A 9,861-nucleotide genomic window follows, 5' to 3' on the forward strand; every position below is an offset into this window, starting at 1 on the left:
AGTTGCAATAATGAAGGGCCAATCCTATAGGGAGGAGCCCCTCCTCCAAAGATCATTTTTGAGGCTGTCACATAGCTGAAAAGAGAGAACAGTAACTTATTAGTTCAGGATCATGTCGAGCCCCTCCTCCAAAGATCTGCAGATTCTCTCAGCTGGTGGAAGAACAAGGCCTCTGGCTTACTAAGGTCATGACAGGGAGACTCTGCATAGGATGCCATCGTCTCTACCCTGGCCATTGTCATGACAGGGAGACTCTGCATAGGATGCCATCGTCTCTACCCTGGCCATTGTCATGACAGGGAGACTCTGCATTGTCAGGATGCCACCCTGGCCATTGTCATGACAGGGAGACTCTGCATAGGATGCCATCGTCTCTACCCTGGCCATTGTCATGACAGGGAGACTGCATAGTGGTCACATCAGTTCCCTCTGAGATGGTCTTCTCGAAAACGGGACAAATAATTACTGAGAGAAGAAACTGCATCAGCCCCTCGAAAGTGAGGCAGCTTGTATTTCTGAATGCATATCTCTCATTAAAGCAAAATGTGGTCAGCATTGCTGTGTGCTGCTGGTTATATCATGGCAATAAAGAAGAGAGAGAAAAGAGGGACCAGTTTGAAGTGGGATGCTGCAGTTTTTCACATTGTTATTTATTTTTCTTTGATATGGTGCATTTTATTATGTTGTTCAGATGTATACTAATTTTGAATTGTTACATTTATATGCACTTTGTTTATATACATTTAAAAAGTTATACTTTCAATGCAGATGTTTAATAGTATTCTTTTTTCACAACAAACCAAAGCATTTTTAAATACATTGTGGTTAAGATAGGGTATTATTTAATTTAATCATTTAATTAGAATTGTTTTAACATAAATCATAGTCAAACTATCGCAAATTGTTTGACTTGAAAAAATACAAAAAACATTTTTTTAAAGCCGTTTGGGAGCCAAAAGAGCCGGCTCTTTTTGGTGAGCTGAGACGAACTAGCAGGCTCACTGAAAAGAGCCGGAATGCCCATCACTATCACACGTTCAGATGAAAACCATTTCGGGCAGGAGCACGAGCGCATCACATGAACAAGCAGTGCACGCAGTCAGACAGACATCAAAGCACATCTCTGGTGCCCAGAGAGCGCACTTCTGAACGGAGAGAGACATATCTCCAGACTCAAAACGCCCCAAAACATGTGGATATTGTGAATAGAAAGTGTATGGCGAACATGGAAATTGCCCAGCTAAAGGCAAAGAGTGTACTAAATGTGGAAAATGGAATCACTTTGCAAAAGTGTGCAGAGCTTACCACGGAAAAACAGTACACACAATAAGTGAAGATGAAATGTCAATCAAAGCCTCAAATGCTGATGAACTGTTTATTGATTCAGTGACAGAGAAAAATCAAATATCAGAGACAGAGCAACCCTTTGCTGACATTGAGACAGGAAAACACGACACAGAGCTGAAGTTCAAACTAGACACTGGTGCACAAGTAAACATTATTCCTCTGAAGCAGACTGACTGGTTATGGTGGTGATCAGCTCCCAGTAAAAGGCACATTCACTTTCAAATGCAAATAGAAGGAAAGTGACATGATGTTGGACTTTTACGTTGTTGACACTAGAGCACCTGCAGTGCTTGGTCTTGAAGCATGTTTAGACATGGACCTCATCAAGCTACTTTTATCAGTGACAGCACCAGTAGAGACAGAAAATGTACTGGAGGAGTTTGCTGATGTTTTCACAGGAATAGGATTATTCCCAGGAGAATGTACCATTCACCTTGACCCAGACGCAACCCCTGTGGTCTACCCACCAGAAAGATTCCCCTTGCTCTCCACGCCCGTCTGAAGAAAGAGTTGGAGAGCATGGAGCAATCTGAAATAGTCACCAAGGTTATAGAACCGTCAGATTGGGTAAACACATTAGTGGTGGTGCAGAAACCACGCACAGGCAAGCTCAGAGTATGTCTCGACCCAAGAGAACAAGGCTATCAAACGCCGCAATTACCCTTTACCGACACTAGATGGTATCACACACAATCTAGCGGGAGCATGCTACTTCAGTGTCATGGACGCCAGATCAGGCTACTTGTCACGACTTCCGCCGAAGTTGGTTCCTCTCCTTGTTCAGGCGGGGCTTGGCGGTCGACATCGCCAGTCTTCTAGCCACCGCCGATCCACTTTTCATTTTCCATGGTTTTTGTCTTTGTTTCCCACACACCTGGTTGTCATTTACCAATTACTGGTCATGTGTTTAACCCTCTGTTTCGCCCATGTCTTTGTGTGCGATTGTTTGTTGTTCAGGTCGGTACGTTTCCAGCTGTTTTTCTCCGGGTGCTGTTTTCACCCGTGCTTTGTGGCAACCATTATTGTTGGCACATTGATATTGTTACTTTGTGCTATTTCTTAAGTAAAGTGCGTTGTTCACTCATCTCTGCTCTCCTGCGCCTGACTTCATGCACCAGCTACACTCACCGCCTGACACTACTGGGCTATCAAGCTCACAGAAGAGTCATCTAAGCTCACAACGTTCAACACACCGTTTGGACACTACAGGTTCTGTTGCCTGCCATTTGGGATTATCTCAGCCCAAGGCGAGTTTCAGCGAAAGATCAACAAAGTGTATGAAGGCCTCGAAGGAGTTGTGGCAATTGTGGACGACATCCTTGTCTATGGTCGAACCAAAGAGGAACACGACAGAAACCTCCACGCAATGCTGCAAAGGTCCCGCGAGAAAGGAGTCCGGCTCAACCTTGGGAAGAGCACAGTCGAAGCTACAGAGGTCAGCTACTTCGGACATCTTCTTACAGCGAAAAGAATCAAGCCAGATCCACAGAAGATCTCAGCCATAAAATAAATGGGGCCACTAAAGAACTATGCAGGGCTGGAAAAAGTGATTGGCATGGTCAGCTACTTCGCCCAATTCGCACCCAGCCTTTCCAATGCTAATGCGTCAGCTGCTAAAGCAGTCCAGTGACTTTCTCTGGGACAAGCAACATAACATTTCTTTCCAGAGAGTGAAAGACTTGACCACGAGAGAACCAGGACCAATCCTTGTCTACTACGAGCCCAACAAAGAGCTCAGACTCCAAGTGGACGCATCAAAGTATGTACTAGGTGCAGTGCTACTGCAAGAAGGAAAGCCCATCGGCTACGCTTCCAAATCTCTTACAGACTGTGAAATCAACTGAGCTCAAATTGAAAAGGAGCTCTACGCCATTCTGTTCGGATGTAAGCATTTCCATCAGTGAAATGCGACCACCAGCCACTTGAGTCAATCACCGGTAGCCGCAGGCCCAAGGCCACAAAGAATGATGATCCTTCAACTACAAAAATAAGATTTCACAATCACTCACCGTCCAGGCAAAGACATCCCTGTCGCAGACCCACTCTCCAGGAAGTTTCTTACCTACAAGGACAGCAGCCTCCGCTAACAGCATGGACATGCAAGTGCACACCGTGTACATAAACTTACCAGTTAGTGACCCAAAACTGAAGGAGATCTGAGCAGAAACAGAAAAGGACTGACAACTCACACTGTTGAGGAAAGACATACAGAATGGATGTCCTGAGGAGAGGAAAGAATTCCTTCAGAGCGTCTCAGAGTTCTGGAACCATCGCGATGGACTATCACAGATCAATGGAATCATTGTCAAACGAGAGAAATATCATCATTCCTACCAGTCTCAGAGAAGAGATTTTGACGAAGATCCATGCTGGACACATAGGCATGGAAAAGTGCAAACAGAGAGCACAGGACATTTTGTTTTGGCCCGGATTGGTAAATGCGCCACCTGTCTTGAACGATGCCCCTCAAACACCAAAGAGACAATGTTACCTCACTGCATCCCAGACTGACCCTGGCAGGTTGTGGCAACTGATCTGTTCACCTGGAACAACGAGGGCTACATCATAACCCTCGTAAAACTGACCATTCTACCGATCCTCGAATTCGGTGATGTCATCTATAAAATGGCCTCCAACACTCTACTCAAGAAACTGGTTGCAGTCTGTCACAGTGCCATCTGGTTTGTCACCAAAGCCCCATACACTACCCACCATTGTGACCTGTATGCTCTCGTTGGTTGGCCCTCGCTTCATACTCATCGCCAAACCCACTGGCTACAGGTTATCTACAAGTCTCTGCTAGGTAAAGCATGCCTTATCTCAGCTCACTGGTCACCATAGCAGCACCCACTCGTAGCACGCGCTCCAGCAGGTATATCTCACTGGTCACCCCCAAAGCCAATTCCACCTTTGGTTGTCTTTCCTTCCAGTTCCCTGCTGCCAATGACTGGAACAAACTGCAAAAAACTCTGAAGCTGGAGACTCATATCTCCCTCACTAGCTCACAGAGAACTACACCTGTACATTTTTTTTATACTTTACCTTTATTTAACTAGGCAAATTAACTAACAAATTCTTATTTTCAATGACAGTCTAGGAACAGTGGGCCTGAATCGTACCTTGTCAGCAGATTTGTACCTTGTCAGCTCGGGGGTTTGAACTTGCAACCTTCCGGTTACTAGTCCAATGCTCTAACCACTTGGCTACCCTACCACCCATCCGTAAACAGCCCATCTATCTACCCAGTATCCCTACTTGCACATTTATCTTCTGCACATCTACCATTCCAGTGTTTAATTGCTATACTGTAATTACTTCGCCACCATGGCCTATATATTGCCTTAACTCCCTTATCTTACCTCATTTGCCCTCACTGTATATAGACTTTTTGTTTTCTTTTGTTCTACTGTATTATTGACTATGTTTTGTTTATTCCATGTGTTACTCTGTGTTTTTGTATGTGTCGAATTGCTATGCTTTATCTTGGCCAGATCGCAGTGGCAAATGAGAACTTGTTCTCAACTAGCCTACCTGGTTAAATAAAGGTGTCTCCTTGAATACCGTAACACTCCAGCTGACAACGTCAAATCACCTGCCCAGCTGTTGATGAGCCGCAGACTTTGCTCAATCCTTCCCAGCACCAACCAGCAGCTTCAACCTGAGGTCGTCAGCTACAAGGACATGCATGAAAAACGTGCACAGAGACAACAACAACAAAAGAGATACTAGGACAGGTCAACTAGACCACTGCCACCACTGAACGACGGACGGAGAGTCAGTTAGAATCCAGGAGCATGGCCACTGGAAGCCAGCAGTCGTCATCCAGCCAGCTGACACTGAACGTTCATATCATATCCGCACCGCAGAAGGAGCGGTGTACCGCCACAATCGTCATCACCTACTGAACACAAAAGAACAACACACTGATGAGATGAACTGTTCCCCTGAAAGAGAGGGTGATGGACTAAACACACACACAGCACAACATACACCATACTTAGCTGGAACACCACAAGAACTGTTGACTGACACAGAAGCATGCTCAGCTTCAAATCACACATGGTCAGGAAGAGAGATCAAGCCCAGAGCTGTCTTAGACCTGTGAAATGTCAAAGGGTGCAGGAGGATCGCTGCCCTAAAAGAGTTCCAGACTGTAAACTTGTTATTGAAAAGTTGACTTTGGTGTTGTTTGGTAATGTATTTGTTTGATATGTTGAGATGTCATTGCCACAGTGAAAAGCTGAGTTGCTTAGAATCCTTTGTTCCAAAAGTAACAGCATGCTGAATCATAGTTTCAGAGTCTGTTTTGTTGATTCAGTTGGTGCAGTATAAATGGTTACTTACCTTGAGTTCAAAGTACAGAGCATGTTTTCAAAAGAAATGTCTAGAATATGTAAAAATCTTTCTTTTTCTTTTTAGAGAAGGGGGATGTAATATACATATGTGTAAACATACTGAATTGTAATTGGATGCGTTTTACCTCTGTATCATGCTGCAATCATGCTATGATTGGTTAAGACCACCCAGGTGATGAGGTCATGGTCAGTTGATCATGGTAATATCCTGTCGTACTACATTGTATTATTTTGTACAAAGCGTGACAACACCAGAGGTACGCATCCAAGCCGCTGTCACAGCCTAGATGTCGAGAACAGAGTATGCAAATGCGGTCGAAAATCCAGCTCATCTCTAATGGAGCTCCACTTCCTTTCCAACCGCTCTACTAAAAACCACTCCTCGCTCATCACAAAAAAAGTCAAGTAAAATGTTGCTCACAATTCGCTCCAGTCATTAAAATCACAATTTAACCATCACTATTTATTTTTGTGATTACCCAGACATACCATTTGGTTTTTAAGTATTGAAACCAAACCATATGATTTCAATAAACAGTATTTTAATAAACAACACGAACAGGTGACTGTAAGAAGCACTTATCATATCAAATAAGACTACATGTCATATTAAAACAGCATATAAACACTCATATAAGTCAGGAGCCAAACAAGTAGATTAAGAACAAACAAAAAGGTATTATTTAGAATATATTGTTTCAAGGCTATAGCCTACAAATAAATACATTTTGAACCATATGGGAGTATGACGCACTAGGCACTCAGCATTTAAACAATTTATTGTGTTAAATCATTCTAAAAAAATATCTGAGGGTAGTACTAAAGGATTTTAGATAAAATAACTTCTTATGGCTGCAGGGGCAGTATTGAGTAGCTTGGATGAAGAGGTGCCCAGAGGTTCCCAGAGCAAACGGCCTGCTCCGCAGTCCCAGTTGCTAATACAGTGGGGCAAAAAAGTATTTAGTCAGCCACCAATTGTGCAAGTTCTCCCACTTAAAAAGATGTGAGAGGCCTGTAATTTTCATCATAGGTATACTTCAACTATGACAGACAAAATGAGAAAAAAAATCCAGAAAATCACATTGTAGGATTTTTAATGAATTTATTTGCAAATTATGGTGGAAAATAAGTATTTGGTCAATAACAAAAGTTTATCTCAATACTTTGTTAAATACCCTTTGTTGGCAATGACAGAGGTCAAACGTTTTCTGTAAGTCTTCACAAGGTTTTCACACACTGTTTGCTGGTATTTTGGCCCATTCCTCCATGCAGAAAAGACTTAAAGTACATCAATTTGCCTGAAATTTAAAAAGAAATTCAAACCTTATTTAAACTGTAAGATACTGAACAAAAAAATGTAATATAATCAATAAATAATAATACATTCAAATTGATCAGCAACAGTAACTTGGACACTGCCTCTCTACACTCAGCCAGAATTCACTCAGTGTCTGTGATGTGATGAACCTCAGTCTTAATGTGGAGTCAGACGTCATATCAATGAACTGGTCCTCCTCTGCAGAGCTGAAATCAGTTGGAGCTGGTGCATTGAAAGTATCTCCCACCCAGTCATATTGGGAACTGTTTTCAGGGAAGTACTTTTTAAAGAATCCCATCAGTGATGAAATATGCTCCTTAATATATGGAATCACTGAGGTGGCATCATAGTCAGTAGTGTCAACAAATTCATGCAGGTTCTCGAATGAATCAGTATTTCCTTCATCAAGTCGCCTGCCAAACATTGCAAGCTTTCGAGTGAAAGAGCTGATCTTGTGTGTGACCTGAGGGAGGTGTTGATCTTTCCCTTGAAGCTGTAGATTTAGTTCATTTAGCTTTCCAAATATGTCACTCAGGTAGGCCAGTTTTGCCAGGAAGTTCTCATCACTCAATTTTTCTGCGAGGTCGTACTTGTGCTCCTGCTCCGAAAAAACATTATTATCTTCTCTCTGAGCTCAAAAACTCGGGACAAGACTTTTCCTCGTGACAGCCACCTTGCTTCAGCACAGCTTGATGTTCAGCTCCCATCTCCTCACAGATGGCAGAGAAGACTCTTGTTTTTAGTGGTCTGGTCTGTATAAAATTGACGACACCTACAATGTCAGTCATAACCTCACTTAAATGCAGAGGAAAGGTGCCTTGATGCCAGTGCTTCTCTGTGTATAACACAGTGTGGCCACTCAGCATTAGGTGAGGCCTTCTTGATGAGTGCCCGTAGTCCTTTTCTCATCCCTGCCATGGTCTGTGCACCATCACTGCAAACACCAATGCAGTTCTCCCACTTTAGCCCTTTCTCAGTCAGGAAGCAGTTCAGCATTTTGAATAGCTCTTCAGCTGTGGCTCTGTCTGTGACATATTTACAAAAAAAGTAGATCCTCACACAGGAAGTTTGTCATGGCAAAACATACATAAGTGATAAACGAACAGTCTTTGTTGCTGACAGTTGCTTCATCGCACTGTAAGGCAAAACGTTTGTCTTTGAGTCTATCTACCAGCTGTTCTTTAAGATCAGTGTCATTGGACAGAGGGATAGTTTTTATTTTTGCATCACTTGCGTCATCCAACATGACAGAGACCATGTCTAATGCTGCAGGCAGTATCAGCTCCTCTGCTATGGAGTGTTTTTTTGTTGTTGCACTGAGCAATTTGGTACACCCCCTTATATGATGCTAACAGTGCTCGCTGGTTTAATGAAGTAGCATTCACAAAGCGGGACGATTGTTGGCAATATTCGGCACGTTTTCACTGAAAAAACTCAAGTGGCTTATCAGCGTGATTGGGGTGTAATGTATTTAAGCGATGCCTTAATTTATTTGGCATCATGCTGTCCGCTGCCATCATTTATAGACACAGTAAACATACCGGTCTTTCCTCGTCTCCCACCGTAGTCACAGTGAAGCCAAGCGCTACATACGCTTCGTCGTATTTCCTCGTCTTAGCTTTCGGGAGACTTACGTTTGTCTCATTATCTCAGTCTCTCTCTGCCTTTCTTTTCATCCCTGTTAAATATTTTTCCATGGTGTCTCTTAAGGGTTCTCCTGCTCTGTGCTGTGTGCTCTTGTTTGGTGCAGAAAAAAACTACTCCCTGTGGCAAAAAAAGCATGTTCCCGGGGTCACACGCGCCCCCCCCTGGCATCGCTCCGAGCCCCCCCAGGGGGGCGCACCCCACTATTTGAGAAGGACTGAATTAAGGAGAGGTATATCTATAATTCCATGTGTTACACTTGTATTTTCATCAACATGTATGATGAGTATTTCTGTAAAATTGATGTGGCTATGCAAAATTACTGGATGTTTTTGGAACTAGTGAACGTAACGCGCCAATTTAAACTCAGATTTTTTTTTATATAAATATGAAAATTTATCAAACAACACATACATGTATTGTGTAACATGAAGTCCTATGAGTGTCATCTGATGAAAGATCAACAAAGGTTAGTGATTAATTTTATCTTTTTGTGACTCCTATCTTTGGCTGGAAACATAAATGTTTGTGGTGTTTTCGCTGTAAAGCCTATTTGAAATTGGACACTGTGCTGGGATTAACAACAAGCTTACCTTTAAAACGGTATAAAATACATGTATGGTTGAAGAATTTTAATTATGAGATTTCTGTTGTTTTGAATTTTGCACCCTGCTCTTTCACTGGCTGTTGTCATATTGATCCCGTTAACGGGATTGCAGCCCTAAGAAGATAACTCTATTAAAATGGAAATCTCCTTGAAAGAGGTAATATGCCAGGTCTATTCGGCCAAAATCAATGATGGCCTATTGTATTGATAACAGAACGAATGTTAACTCAACTTTTAAAGATATCTATTTTTTTGGTTTATAAATACTTTGCTACAATGACAAACTTAGCTAGCTAGCTACCCACCTCATTCGATTCTTTTAGCATGTGCATGTAGTAAGTACAGCATCATGCCTTCGGGATGTGTCTTTCCAGATTCCACAACAATTCTTTAGTTGACTTCCCCGGACTTCCTCTCTTGCTCTTGGTCCTCATCTTTGTAAGTCACCTTGATTTTGATCATTCCATGAAAATATTTAGCATATTTGATGAAAGTAGCTAAAGCAAGGGGCACACAACAAGTATACTACAAATGCATGCTGGGCCTGGCATAACCCGAGCTCGTGAAGTGAGCACTACTGGGAGCGAAAT

At 42.6% G+C, this 9,861-nt stretch overlaps 1 pseudogene; it reads right to left on the reverse strand.

Annotated features, from left to right (window-relative positions):
* LOC135543786 (uncharacterized) overlaps positions 1-2,152 on the reverse strand; it is a 102,300-nt pseudogene extending 100,148 nt beyond the window's left edge.
* Between the last annotated feature and the right edge of the window lie 7,709 nt (positions 2,153-9,861).

The sequence above is a fragment of the Oncorhynchus masou genome, chromosome 8 (assembly GCF_036934945.1).
Source record: "Oncorhynchus masou masou isolate Uvic2021 chromosome 8, UVic_Omas_1.1, whole genome shotgun sequence".
NCBI classification, from domain to species: domain Eukaryota; kingdom Metazoa; phylum Chordata; class Actinopteri; order Salmoniformes; family Salmonidae; genus Oncorhynchus; species Oncorhynchus masou.